This window comes from Halichoeres trimaculatus, unplaced genomic scaffold (genome assembly GCF_033239565.1).
Source record: "Halichoeres trimaculatus isolate MK-OKI-2021-1 unplaced genomic scaffold, fHalTri1.1 fHalTri1_scaffold_6, whole genome shotgun sequence".
In the NCBI taxonomy this organism is placed as follows: Eukaryota; Metazoa; Chordata; class Actinopteri; order Labriformes; family Labridae; genus Halichoeres; species Halichoeres trimaculatus.
The window spans coordinates 37,517,496-37,532,869 of NW_027437184.1; the positions used below are offsets into that span (position 1 = coordinate 37,517,496).

At 42.4% G+C, this 15,374-nt stretch overlaps 1 protein-coding gene across 1 annotated transcript in view; it reads left to right on the forward strand.

The window, feature by feature from the left end:
- Positions 1-15,374, forward strand: part of ntm (neurotrimin) — a 657,985-nt gene that overhangs the window by 207,615 nt on the left and 434,996 nt on the right. The gene's annotated exons all lie outside the window — the stretch shown is intronic.

A 15,374-nucleotide genomic window follows, 5' to 3' on the forward strand; every position in this document is an offset into this window, starting at 1 on the left:
TAAACACGGTGACCATCAACAACTGCTGAACAGAGCAACAAACACATGAACATACAACAAGATACTACAAGTCCATCCTTTAACTTGGGGAAAGACAAAGACATGCAGACACACACACACACACACACACACACACACACACACACACACACACACACACACACACACACACACAAATCTGACAGCAGATATCCATCATCACATGAGGGACTGATGGACCTGGAACCGGTCCAGGTCTACAGGAAACTGCATCAGACTACAGTCTGAGTACGCAAGAGTATCGCTTCATACCAGGAAATAATAATAATAACAATAATATAAACTGTATATATATATATATATATATATATATATATATATATATATATATATATATATATATATATATATATATATATATATATATGTGTGTATGTGTGTTAGCTCTGTAAGCCATGTCTGTGAATCGCATGATGCTACTCTACCTTCTGGTTTTCCCTCTGTTGCTGGATTAGCATAGCCAGCTTGTCCATCTTATTGGAGATAGATCTTATGTGTGATGGTTTGAATAACCGGCTGGGTTTCTGGGACCCAAAGGGAGGCGGAGGCAGAAAGAGGTTTGAGAGTTTTTATTGTTAGGTTGGATATGGATGTGAGAGAGAGTGTGGCTGTGGGTGAGCCGCTGCAGGAGCGATCACAGAGGCACTGGAAAAGACAAAGAGACATAAAAAGGCATTAGTCAAGATGATCCACAAAAGACACAGAAGCTAAAAACACTGAGATACTTAGACCCGGCCTGATTACCACAGTGAGAGCAGGAGTCAACTGGCGCCGGCCCATCCTTCCAGCAGAGCTTAAGTGCCAGTGCTCCTAATCACCCAACTTGATACAGGTGTGCAGCCACAGGAAACCTCTGAGCCGCTTCACCGAGAGGGGAGGGGGGAGGAGAGAGAGCAGCTCCTGCACCAACAGACTGGATCACCACATTATGTTCCTAATAACGATGGATGGAAGCACAGGTTGAAATCGTCTCTTCTTACCTCACACCTGGGAACCAGCACTTCGTCTTTACCTCCTTCTCCTCACCTTGTGGGAAATCCCCAGGCCTTGCACCAGGTAGCATTAACATGGTACAGGCTGCTAACAGTTGGTTTCACAAGTAGACAATGCAGCCATGGTTACATGTTGGATCTCCAGACAAACACAGAAGCAAAATTAATAAAAATATCACTTAAGACAAAACCAATTGAAGTAAACTGAAAGTTTTCCATACATTGTGATGATCAGCTGACTAATCTGACCAAAGAGAATTGTTCCTGTTCTTAAGATCTGTGATATCACCAGCACGGTCTGTAGTAATCATGATGATTCTAACAAATAATAATGACCATGATACAAACCATGACTTTTCCTCCTCCATGTTCCCTCTGTAATAAGCTAAGCTCTGCACAGAGGACAGGCTGTACAAAAGGAGCAATGTTTGTACATAGGATCAGCTGCAGGATGTACATATCCACGTTAGAACGTGATACTGACTGGATTTTTTTTTCTATTTCTGGCATGGCAACATGCTTCCATAACAGGGTACAATGTGTGATAGGATTTTGAAAAGGTCAGCAATAATGAGACCTCTTCAGAGACAGAAGCTTGATCCATGACTGAACTGCAAGACTTCAGGAGCCAACAGCCCTACATCTGTAAACTACACCACAGAAGCCTGTTCCACTCAGGACTAGGACTCTGTGAGAGGAACTGGACTCAGCAGAGATGTAATACCAGTTTAATAGTTCTGCTGTGAGGAGGAGAAATAAAGGGTATCAGTCGTATGGCAAAAACACACAGAATGTCAGGCACGCAGCATCTTAATTTGTTCATTTTACAATGCACTTTGTTAACCCTAAGCCTCCACTTAGTGTGTGTGCATTTGTGTGTTGTGTGTGTGTGTTGTTTTGAGTTGTCTTATCTATCTCTTATTTATCTGGGGAAACACACTGCAGCTGTAGTTGATCCTTTCTTGTTCTTTGATTTCAAAGAGTGTATGTGTGTGTTTAAAGTCTTTAAAGTTAACGTGTGCTGTGTGAAACGCTTGTTAAACTGAATGTGAATGTGTGTGTGTGTGTGTGTGTGTGTGTGTGTGTGTGTGTGTGTGTGTGTGTGTGTGTGTGTGTGTGTGTGTGTGTGTGTGTGTGTGGTTGTGTGTGTATGTGTGTGGTTGTGTGTGTGTGTGTGTGTGTGTGTGTGTGTGTGTGTGTGTGTGTGTGTGTGTGTGTGTGTGTGTGCGTGTGTGCGTGTGTGTGTGTGTGTGTGTGTGTGTGTGTGTGTGTGTGTGTGTGCGTGTGTTTGCAGGGATCAATACCAGTGTAGTTTTTCATCAATTTTTTATGAGCCCCTAAGAGAAATCAATCAATACAAACATTAACAAAGAGAAAATTTAATCACACCACTTAAAGAAGCACACACACACACACACACACACACACACACACACACACACACACACACACACACACACACACACACACACACACACACACACACACACACACACACACACACACACACGTTTAGTTTGTTTTAAAGGATTTCTTAATGGAGCTGTAAAAACTAAACTCTGGTGTTTTTCTCTTTTTTAGTTTCATGTAAAGTTTCTTTGACCTTGTGTGTTAAACTGTTCCATATCTTAGTTGTCCTCCCACACATCAGCAAATTGATTTTCCTTTTGAACTTGTGGAGGATCTTAAAGGTTTTCAAGATGTGAATTAAAGAAAGTTCCCTTGAAGAAGAGAAATGATCTTTGTGTCCAGGTCTGTGTCAGTGCAGAGCAGACTGGCTCCACTCTTTAAAGATGGAATAATACACACCTTCTCTTCCAAACACACACTCATATTAAAGAGTTGAAGAAAGGTTGTGCAAAGTGTTAAACCCTCTGAGGGATCTCTCAGCTCTCTGTGTTGGACATCTTTGGTTTGTGGGCTCCCCTGAGCAGCAGAAGAAAGGAGATCATTTACATTGTCATCTGGATCCTCCTCTCAGCCTGTCAGCACACACTGATGCTGCAGTCTGTGTGAGTGTGTGATGAAAGAGCAGACACATATATTGTGTACCAAGCATCCTCTAAATTGACCTCCTGTGTCTGAATGATGAGTTTCCATCAAACTGTTTGTTCCTGTCAGAGCTCAGCTCTTCATTTCCGTCACATATGCTGCTTCAAGACCACCATACATAACCAACACTGCTCTAAACAACAACAGACAAACACTCAAACAGTATGCTGTTGGTGTGTTAATGTGTGTAATTGGGGAGGATAAGATGGTGTACCTGACTTAATGCCATCATTAAGTTGAAAAGGTAGTCATTATGTCAGGGCACAGGGGTTAACAGCTGCTTGCCAAAAGAAAATATGTTTGAGTGTGTTCCCAACTGTAACTCACCCTCATTTCATGTTTCACCTCCAGTTCCGTCAAACCAAGAGTCAGTCACCTGACATCTGTATCTGCTGTTCAGACCAGTTACCTGGGACTCCAGGACCTGGAGTGTCCTCCACTGAGGACAGGGCAGTCTTTAATAAGGGAGGACCTGGCTCATACAGCACAAATCCAATTTTTCTAACATGCTTTAAAATGACATAATGATAAGATGATAATAATAACTCAGTAATCACATGTTAAATTGGATGAATGTTAATAAAGTTTATATTATGTAAATTCATGTCTTTGATCAATTCAGGCAAATGTCAAAAATGATCAGAATCAGAATCAGAGTCAGAATCATTTATTAATGGCCACACAACGAAGTTGGTGGAATATGTCTTTGGTACAGCACTTCATGCTCAGCATTCTCCAGTGTCAGTCACATTACAGGAACAACAGAATGTTACAGACACATTGCATTAAAACACATTAAAGACATACACACATAAATACAGTTACAGTTAGTTAAAGTCAAGTGACTGATTGAATGTTCATATGGCTATGGGGAAAAAAACTGTTTTAAACCTGTCTGACTTTGTTTGCAAGGACCTGTTGCGCCTCCCAGAGGGCATGAGTGTAAACAAATAAGCATGATCATTAAAATCCAATCAGTGGGGGAGCTGAGATCTGTTAAATGATGGCTCTCTGTGACAGTCTGGATTAAGGGCCCCACATCAGAAAGAGACTTAAGACCTGCACACATGTTTTTGGACAAAGGGCACAGCTGAGTTTCCGGAAAAATTTCCATTTCACAGATTTCTGTCTCAAATCATTAATTGCTGTAGGGTCACTGAAATAAAACTGTGAGATTTGTGGTTTGGGGAGGAGGACAGTTGGCTCAGGTTATACATGCAATTCGGGGTCTTCTCTGTGTTTCAAGGTGGGACAAAGCCAGAGCTTTAGTGACGAGAGCAGAGACATCAGTGATCTCAGTGATCTCAGCTCCTGTTAGCTCCTGTTAGCTCCTTTTAACTGAACTGTCATGCTGAGTGTGAGGGTGTGAGGCAGGAGCTGAGGATCCTCTGGGACTCGTTAGGTGTCTGCTGGGATTCTGCAGCTTTAGGGAGGTTTTTCTTTCTTTTTAATCATCCCAGAAAACACAGTACCTGAAGATAACATTACCATGGGACTCTGTGACAGGAGGAGGAATGTGTTCTGTTCCACAGAAACCAAAGAATAAAGAAGGGTTTTACCTTCTGGTCCCTTGGCAGGAAGCATCAGGATCTGTTCTCAGGGGGAACTCATTGAAAATGGGTCACATCATCTCAGCATCACAGGGTGAGGAAATATGGACGTGCTTGTGACATGTCCTATTAGAGTTTGTGAGCCTTGGTTAAAAGAGGACAGAGGGCTGAGCAGCTCTGTCCTCGCAGCATTAGATCAGCAAGCACAGCGTTTACACAGAAATGCTGATGGACTGAAAACGCTGTAGTAAGCATGCCAGGCCTGTAGATGGTGCTATAACTGTCTTGTCCTGAAGCCGCTTGTGGGAGACGTCCATCGAAGTACAGTTGAGCCGGTCAACTGGTGTATTGGAGAATATTAAGCTAAAAAGTGGAGCAAAAGATGCACACTTTGTTGTAAGACAGTCAGCAGATACGGCACATTGAGCAGCACAATCACAACATGGTAGTTCATGAGGATCGTAACAACGGCACTATTGTACTGTTATATGCGCGTGCAAGGGGGAGTTTAATGTCAATGTTTCCACTGAAAATGCTGGCTGACTGTTTACACGGCAACGGTGTCAGAAGTGTTTCAGAAAAATCACACTCTGGAGGCCGTTTTCAAAACTTTGTGTTTTAGGTCGGCTGAAATGCCGTTTGCGTGTAGTGATTTAGAGACAAAGTGTCAAAGTGATATAGAGACAGGTTTCTTCTTTCCCTCTGTGTGTCTGTGAACGCTGTTCTGTGTTTAAAGGATTTTTACACGACCATGACTCAGGATCTAAGTGCTCCCTCAGCCAACCAGGTGGAGAGGTGACTGTTCAATTTGATCAAACGTTTGCTGTATTTTCTCAGTGAGGCTCCGTAACCTGAAGGTCAAATTGCTGTCACTGAACCAAAGGGGACCATGGCGTGTAATGTAGCTGTAGTCTGTGTGTTTTTACCTTCAGCTAATCTCCTTTTAGCCCACTCCCCCCTGAGCATGTGCAGCAGCAGCAGAGTTCAGAGGAGCAGAGCTTTTTTAAAAAACAAACGGATCAAGATGAATATCAGACATGAAAAAAGAAAAAGATTCAAAAATAACAAACAAACATTGCATCATGGTAAGTATTTATTTATTAATCAATTTATTTATTTAACTTACAGGGACACTGCATATTAATTAGTATTTCTGTCAATACCAGAAGATGCCAGCGTTAGCCAAAAGGCTCCTCTCCATCTGTAGACCCTGGCCAGATGTTGAAGTAGACAACCTAAAATACACAAAACAAGATTAAACAAAACATAATACAGTTTATGGGGAGGCAATAACTAGAAAGCAAATGACACCCTGAAGTTAAACATTAAAAAATTTCCTCCAAGGGGGATCAATAAAAGAATATTCTATTCTATTCTATTCTATTCTATTCTATTCTATTCTATTCTATTCTATTCTATTCTATTCTATTAGAAGGGTCTAATTTAAAAAAAAAAAAAAAAGAGTTACATCTAAGACAAACAGGAAACTGCATTAAGCAAATGTTGAAATCAGGAAAAGAAACAACAGAACACAAAGTGCAAAAGTAGCACATGAAGGTTTTATTAACAGAGGGAACTGGACAGAGCTCGACCAAAGCACATCATCCATAAAATGAAGCAACAGCCAGTTGAACAGCATCAGATAGGTCATAGTACAATCCTGCAGTACACACGCAAGTAGTGTTATAAAAAACAAATGCAGGTAGAGTTTACACCTGAAATTCCCAACGGGGAGCAACACAAGCATCACACATCAACAAGTGTGCAGCAGTCACTACTACAACATAAGACAGAGTCACAGAGGGCAGACATAAGATGGCAGAGACAGGAGGATGGTTTTAGCGCTGACAGATCTGATTGTTAATAAACCACCGTTTGAAATGAGACCTGAATGACTGATATGTGTTGAGCTCTCTGACACACCTGGGTATTGGTCCTTCAGGTGAGGCTTGGAGAGGAAAGGCTGACTGACTGACAGCACTGGTGACTTCTCTGGTGTGTTGGGTTCTTGTTTGGGAAGCTTTCTGCTTCTTCAGTTCAGTTTGGAACAAGCACTTCATCAGACAGCAGATAAATCAATTTATCCAGGCTAAAAGAGCTATTTGAAAAACTATCTGACTGTCCTTCACCAGGTGCAGGAGAGAGACCACGAGGAGTTAACGGATGGATCCACTCCTCTTCTTCAGAAACAAACTGTTTGACAACTATTGTGCTGTAAAAATAAATCAATGATTGACTGACTGCTGTCTTTCTTTCTTTCTTTTTTTCTTTAGGTAAGTCAAACTCACTTCAGTCTCAGACGGACAGAAAGTGGACTGGGTCAAGGCATCACGTCCCCCTCCCCCTTGCTCTGGAGCTCTGGTACAGACGCAGACTTCAAGCTGCACAGCCTTTGTTTCTGTGGACACACTGACTGAAATCTGGAGGCTGCTAGTTGTTTTCAGGAGTTGCTAAAAGAGATACTCACAGAGCTGGCTTTGAAGCGTCTCCTTTGATAGAAGGGGCTGATGGGTAATTGTGCACTTAGGTGTGTTGGTGTTGCTCTCAGTGGTTCAGAGGATCTGGGTGTTTGTCAGAGCTGAGCTGTGAGTCTGTGAAGGACTGGAAGTAGAAAAGTGAAATGAAAGTTTTGTGAGCAGCAGCCTCAGAGAATCTGGAAACACAGAAGTAGAATGAGATCTGCCTCTGAACCACTGCGTGTGTTCATCACCAGCATATTAAGGGGCAGATCTGGAGTACACATGGGAGCTGATCCTCAGAGTACAGAGGAATCTCATGGGATCTAGCTTGTGCTATAACACAAAGGGAGACTGAAAGAGGCTAACTGAGCATAGGTTCTGCTCCTCGTTGAAATTTGACGGCTGCTTTTCAGGGTGAAGGTTTTGTGTTGGACTCAGGGACAGCTCTTGACCACAGGCCCACTGATAGATTAGGGCATGGAGAGACTGAAGATAGAGGGGGAAGTGACATTTTTCCTCTGATCTGTTGTGGAGGAAGAACCAGAGGAATTTCTCAGACTGCGGCAGCAGGGGGCCAGTGGGTGGGCTTTGACGAGTTGATTCATGATTGTAAATAAAGCTTCGGACTTAGCTGATTGGTGGATATTCATGTGGAGAAGAGCTGATCTCTCAGCTGATCTGTCTCCTGGGGCTGATCAAACTATGGAGCAGAGGAGCAGACAGCATCAGGCAGATATTTCCACCCATGTGAAGTGCTGTGGGACGACCTTGTCTTATCTGGGATTACTGTAATGATCTTATTAATCCAGTCAAACATGCTCTAAATGAGATGACACATCACACTGTCAGTAGGTTTGTTTGCCTAATGAATAATGAAGCTAAACTTACTCTCAGAGGCAGCTGATGTTTCTGCTCTAAAGTCTCTGAAACAAAGTAACAGTGCTGTTGACTATCTGATTGAAGAGTTTTATTTTCCATTTAACTCAGCACAGAATAATATTTAGGCCCTCAGACACGTCTGAAGATGAAGAGTCTGTAATTCAGAATGGTTGAATGGTTCCTTTGCTGCTGTGAAACAGGTAAACTGAAGGTTTGAATGGTTCTGGTTAAAGGCAGATTTGAAGTCATTATCCAGTTGTTGAAAACAAAAGGTTTCAGGACACTGAAAAACCATCTTCAACATACTCCCTTTACTCCCTTTCAACATTTAACAGGATGTAACAAGTTGTAGCAGGATGTAACAGATGGGTCCTCAGTGAATAAAAAAAAAAACAATCAAGAGTCAGAAGTTTACCCACATTTATCTGGGTTTCCGTCAGATAAAGGTCATTCAAAGCGTGAGTTCAAAAGGTTTTGCGTTCACCAGCGCAAATCTAGTTGAAGCCAAGAAGTCAGCAGGGATGCCTTCTGTGTGAGCTGTCTGGCTCAGCAAGGTATGAAGCTCCTAATACAGGCCAACAACAGGTACCAGTCAGGTGCCCACCTGAGCAAAGACACGCCGGGAGACAAAAGGGGGAGACAGGTTCTGTATACCTGTAAAAAGCTCCAGAGAGACCAAGCCAACCCAGGAGAGGGTGAGAGACAGGCTTTTAGCCTGACTGCCACAGCCACGGCACATTTCTCTGTGTTTCTGCCCCCCCAGGGAAGTTGAGCCCCAGCATGGTGAGGACATCCACTGAGAGTGGAGGAAGAACGTTTGGTGTCCACCCCGGCCGTACTTCACCAGACAATACAGTGGTTTTGATTTTTAATAACTCCTGGTGATCACAGCAGCAGAGAGATCGTGGCCCTTATGACAGATGTCAGAAATGGAATAAACAGAAAAATTGCAAGCATTAGATAGCGTGCCAGACACACTGGTGCTATCAGAAACAATCCAACTAAGATGGATAAGGATGAGACAAAGAAACAGCAGTGAAAGTAAATTAAGACCACTTTATTTTAGAGTGAGCGCTATTGACAGCAAAGATCAACACAGAGAAAGAAAGATGCAGAAACAATGACACACACACACACACACACACACACACACAACCACACACACACACACACACACACACACACACACACACACACACACACACACACACACACACACACACCTTAATGGGCAGCACGTTGAGTCAGCTGATTTTACATCTTACTGTGACCTTAATAAAACCTGTGTGTGTGTGTGTGTGTGTGTGTGTGTGTGTGTGTGGTGTGTGTGTGTGGGAGTGGGGGGGGGGGGGCAGTGACAGAGGTGACAGAGGGAGGGAAGGACATTGCCTACCTCCTCACTGAGGTATCAACCCCTCATCCCCCGCTGACAGAGGGCAGAGCAGCTGATCTGATCTAATCTGATCTGAATCAGTGGTCTCACACAGCAAATCCCCTGGTGTTAAAATTCTGGTGTTGAAACTAAAGATTTTGCCAAGAACTGCACCGTTTTTAAAACTGAGGCAAGTGATTTCACTCAAATGATCTGAGTTATGATGAACTAAATAAAAGTTTTAAGTTGGTTCAACTTTAATTCCAAAATAATTGAATTAAACTACACTGCTGTGTAAAAACAAACTGTTAGTCCAACTAAATATAATTGTTTCAATTGCTAACACACAGTAACAGTTTCTTCAAATAACTGTTTTATGTCAGACTAACATCACTGGTTTAAGTCTCATATGCTTAGTAATATAATCCATTTCAAATCATCAGCTTAACTCTAAATACATTAAATTTGCAGTGCAGCTTGTAAACACTCAGGGCTCTAATTTTGTGGTGCAGCGCAGGGGGCGCAAGCCTGGCGCACCCTGCGCAGTGCTAATTTTGTGCGGCGCACCGCCTTGCGCTGCCAATTTGACAATTTGGTAGACTGTCTGCACAGAGATGGGTGTGTCGACGTGCCAGGGGGAGTTGCTGGTGCACCAGGGGGAGTTGCTGGCGCACCAGGGGAGGTGTCAGAAGATTTATGTTGGTGCAGAGACAATTTCGTGCCAAAAAAGTGCGCTGAAAGCTTGCCAGCTCCAACCTGGTCTATTCCCAGCGTGTGTGTCTGATGTCATATTAAAGTCGTTTGATTGAAATCAGCTGTAGCAGTGTTGTACACTAACGACTTCACATCTCTCAGCCAACCACAAACAGCCACACCATCCCAGACAGAGTATATTCGGCTTCTCTTATCTCATGAAATTCAAAAGAAAAAAGACTGCTTGCTGAATAATGGTAAAACACTCAGATTTGTGTTAAGGATTTACCTGTGATTGCCAATATCTGGATTAATCTTTATTTTGAACATGATCTAAATAGATGGAGTATATTATTGCTATGAGGATGAGGAGGAGGAGGGAGAGGAGGTACCAGGAGAGGATCTATCACCAAAGGCTCTGCTATTTGGCGATGACAGACCAGGAATGTAGGTGGATCACAAGAATGATAAATCTATTTGCCCACTTGGTTTTTTTAATTTAACTGTCCCTTCATTTCACTCCTATTCATGACACAGGAACAAATTACATCTGTCCCACGAGGTGGTCGACGGGGTGACGCGCATCGTGGCCTCAGACGCGCGCCCAGGTGGCCCGTGTGCTCTCCCAGTTGCTGTGAAAGTCACAGCCGCTCTTACTTTTTTCGCCACCGGATCTTTCCAGCACACTCATTTGATTGGTGGAGACAGCGCTCGGCTGTGTTAAACCCACTCACGGCTTTTCTCCTCCCTCTCTACCATTTGCGCGGAGGGAGGCGTGGATGCGCTCCCCTGCGCTCTTCTGTACCTTGACTGCGCCTCTCTTGGCACTGGAGGAAACTTGCAAAGTGCGCTGGCCACACCCTGTCCGCGCGGCGAAGGTCGGCACAGGGCAGGTGTGCCTGCGCTTGCGCCTGGTCTACGAAATTAGAGCCCTCAGTGAGCACTCAGTGAACTGCTGGATCCAGCAAAAAGCAGTCAGTACCGCCCTAGTCAGAGCTGCAGCTTTACAGAGTCACACAGAGCTGATGAGGAATAGAATAGAAAAGAATAGAATAGAAAATATTTTATTTATCCCCGAGAGGAAATTCAGGAGTCACTGCAGCATTTAAGAAAACAAAAGTAAGAAAGAGTATAGAAAGTGCAAAAAGGTCCATAAGAAATTAGATGACGACATCCCATCCACCACTCGTCCACCACTCTCCAGCCCAGCCAGTCTCCACCTCCACAGGGTCCAGGACTGAGCCTCCCCAGCAGTCTGTTCAGTCTCTGTCTCCTGGATCCTGTCTGCTCACAGCAGGTGAAGCTCCTCCAATGTGGGGCCGGCGTCCAATGTCAGCTCCGTCAGCCACGTCCGTGAACAGCACGATGCAGCTGGGTTAGCACGGCTAGCTCGTCCATCCCCCAGGGCTAGGTCCCACGTTCCCAACAACGATGGATGGAAGGACAGGTCCACGTCGTCACCTCCCAGCTCACATCCGAGAACCAGTATGTCGTCCTCACCTCCTCCTCCTCAGCTTGAAGGAAATCATCAAGCCCAACACTAGTTAGCATTGACATGCTACAGGCTGCTAACAGCTAATTTCGCATTTAAACAATGCAGCCATGGTTACATGTAGGATCTTCAGACAAACACAGGAGAAAAGTAGTAAAAATATCGCTGAAGCCACAAAAGTTTGGTGTCTGTGACCAACAATGAACCATACAAAGTAATGATCCACTCCAAATACAAAGATGACGAAAAAAGAGACGAAAAAAAATTACAAGAAACGGACAAAGACGAGAGAGCTGCTGCAACAGACAGCTACTCGGGCAGCGCCTAGCAACGAGAAGGCAGCAGACATGAGATAAGTGTGAAGAAGCTCAGTCTGCGCTCTGACGTCTGCTCAACAGTGCATCAATCTGCAGCTCTACCTTCAACACCTGGAAACTCATCAAGATGTACCCAGGGTTTGAGGTTGGATAACCACATTCTGAACGTTATGGCAGACATGTTTAAGTCTCTACTGACTGTAAGGAGTCAAACTGTGCTTATGAATTTTTATCAGAGGCTGCTGAGCCAAAGAAACGTGTTGTGTTGTTGTATACACATAGTGAGTGAACAATCTCTGGTTCAACTGGTTTCTGCTTCTTGGCGTCAGGGCTGCTTTGGCTGCTGGGAACATTAAGTATGAATGACGAGGATTTATTCCCCTCAAAAAGAGAGAAGATATTGTTGTGTGCCAAACAACAAACTTATCAGGAAAACCTAAATGTGAGCGTCACCGCGAGACCTTCTTACAAACCTCACCATGTCCAGAGCTCTGTGCATGGCTTCAGACTTTACAGAGCTCATTATTAGATTTCATGGAGGCTTAGGCCTCTCTTCTAATTAATGCTCTATGCCTGAGTGAAAATCTTATTAGTCCTAAACTGCTCAATACAAAAATAAATCTTTCTCATTAATCATAATCTCCTCCTGCTCAGCCTTTTATTCTTCACCTGCTTTAAAGTCAAGTCATTATTCATCAGATTAATTAACTTATTAGTGTTTCATTCTCACAGTAATGAACCTTTATTATGAAATTTATTGACATACTAGACAGCATACTGTTTCTCTCTAAAAATAAAGATTTATTTATCTACAAGAAGAGCCAAACATAACAGATTTATATACACAAAGGTTAATTCATCAAAATTGAGCTGCAGCACCAAGAATAGGATAGACAGCATAGATAGCTGGCTAGACTGTGATGAAGTCAGTGTGACATTTGACCGTGTTTCCTGTCATTTAAATGCAACTTAGCCTATCCTTACTGTTATCTATGACTAAGGTCTAGATTATTTAAACGCAAAATAAAATCATTTCATAAGAATAAAAAATAATTTATTAGATTATATTAAAAGTGAGGAGTGCAGATAAAATCCTTTCAGTTGTCAGTATGCAAAGCTAAAAAAGTGTTTTTGGTCTGGATTTGAACATTGTCAGAGCTGAGGCCTGTCTCACATCTTGTGGAGGACTGTTCCAGATTTTAGGAGCATAAAACTGAAACATAGCCTCACTGTGTTCAGTCCTGACCATAGACTGTAAAAAAATGGACATCCGCTTGCTCGGCTTGAAGTGAGGTCTCCACAAAAACTGCTCCCCCTGGTGGCTGAACTATAGGTTAAAAAATTCAGCCTTCCAGCCATTCCAGATGGGCTGTGGTCAAACTTTAAAAGATAAATACACCTAGAAATGTTTCTCACGTCTGATTGTTGTGGTGATTTGAAGATATCATTTGGCTTTCTTGTATTCAAGTTCTCTTTTCTTCTGAAAAGTTTCGTTTTCAGTAGCTATACAAGGTTAAAAACAAGGTTTTACGTAATGTTTACGATGATCGACAGCTGTCATTTTCATGTTTTTTTTTTTTTTTCGGGGGGGGGGGGTAAAATATGTTGGGAGGTAGAGTCAAGAAGTGATCAGACTCTCGAAACAAAACAAAAAATATATTATTGTCACTTAGCTCCACTCAGATTCTCTCAGAATCCCTCATCGTCTCTACTGCGCAAACTCTGGCTGCAAACTGCTACAATGGTGGCGCCTGTGACGAGGGTATTTTAGCTTCAAAACTGTACGATAGTAAATGGCTGAGCCAAGCTGTCCACTCCATGTACAGTCTATGGTCCTGACTCTGGGTAGACCTTGGTGTAATACTTTGATGCAGCTGAAAGCAAATCAGTGAAGTCATATTGAATATACTCAACTTTCATTGTAAGAGTCCAACAAAAAGTTATTTTCATGTAAAAAAGTATTTTACCTTTTGCATATTATTGAGTTAAAGCAATAAAAAACTCAAAGTTGGAATGATCCAAAAGTTAATTTAAGAACAGTTATATTATTGAGTACGCTGAACTTTATCACTTGTGCTAATTGAACTCATTAAGTTAATTTCTAGAACTTAATTCATTTAGGTGTTACCAAAAAACAATTCAAAAAGTTGGTCCAACTATATTTGTTTTTCAATGTAGCAACCAGAGTTTCAAATTGATATGACACAGAAAAATACATTGGATGCTTTAAAATATGGAGTGTGATTTATTCCAAAAATGACATTACTTCAACTGATTTAAAATTCCTTTTTTACTTTTTTTATACTGTACCAGTGAACCCCTCCATGAGATTCCTACACTATAAAATATAAATAAAGCGTGATCGTAACTGATATCTGCTTAATTTGTTGACTTTCCTAGTTAACAGTCATTTAATATAACTTTCTAATGATGAAAGTAGTAAAACTAATCAAGCTAACGTAATCTTCACTGACGTACTGTGAGTGACGATTAACTATCATCAAACCCCTGTGAAACACAGAGGAATTTGTCTGCTATCTGGGCAGGAAGAGTTGGCAGATAAACATTGATTGTTATGTCTTCAAATCTGGACCAGCTGTCTGTAAAAAAAAATACTCTGTAAAATAACATTAAAGTACTGGCAAACCTACTGTCAGTACTAAACTGTTGTTTCACAGCAAAGATATTTTTAGTAGCGATAGTGTTTTGTAACTGTGAGTGAGGAAGAAACACAGTGGATATCAGACCCTGCTGCACACTGAGGGGTTACACTGCAGGGGGCACAGCGCTGTCTGTGCTCTGCTGCACGAACCAGCTGTCAGTGCTCCGCATGGCACGGACGAGCCCTGTGCGCCGCATGCCACAGACCGGCCGTCTGTGCCCATCTGCAAGGACCTGTGCTCCACAGGGTATATGCCCATGTACATAATGAGTTTTAAAGTGTGTTCAGTGTTTATGCTAATGATTGAGATGTGTTGATGAGTTAGAATAGAAAAGACAGCAGGGCGTTGCCATGGAGCATAATCATCTGGTCCGTGCCATTTAGAACACAGACAATCTGTACTCTCTATGCAACATCTCAAAGAACAGTAGGGTCTTATACCCACTAGGTTCCCTCCTCACTCACTGTTACTAAACAATATCACAACAAAAATTACTGTCTGAAGTTACATTTTGTAGTTAACCCAACAAATGATTTTGTGTTAACTACACTCGAGGTTACTGCCATGACACAAGTTGTCTGAACACAGTTCTTTCAGCTTTAACAACTTCAAATTAATGATCTACTTTACTTGAAATTTTGAGGCTATCAGTTTTCTAAGGTTTTTCAAGTAAAGTGAACAAATTACCTTTTACAGTGTAGTCCGATTTGGGTCATATGGCTTAAACATGTCAGAGATGTATTTTGGTGCTCAACCATGAAAAGACACAAGCAGAGCAGTTTTAAAGTGTATTTTCTGAGCCACAGGAAGCAGAGACCTGAGCTCTGGACTGGTCCAGTTTCCTGGTTCTGGTCAGAACTGGAGCA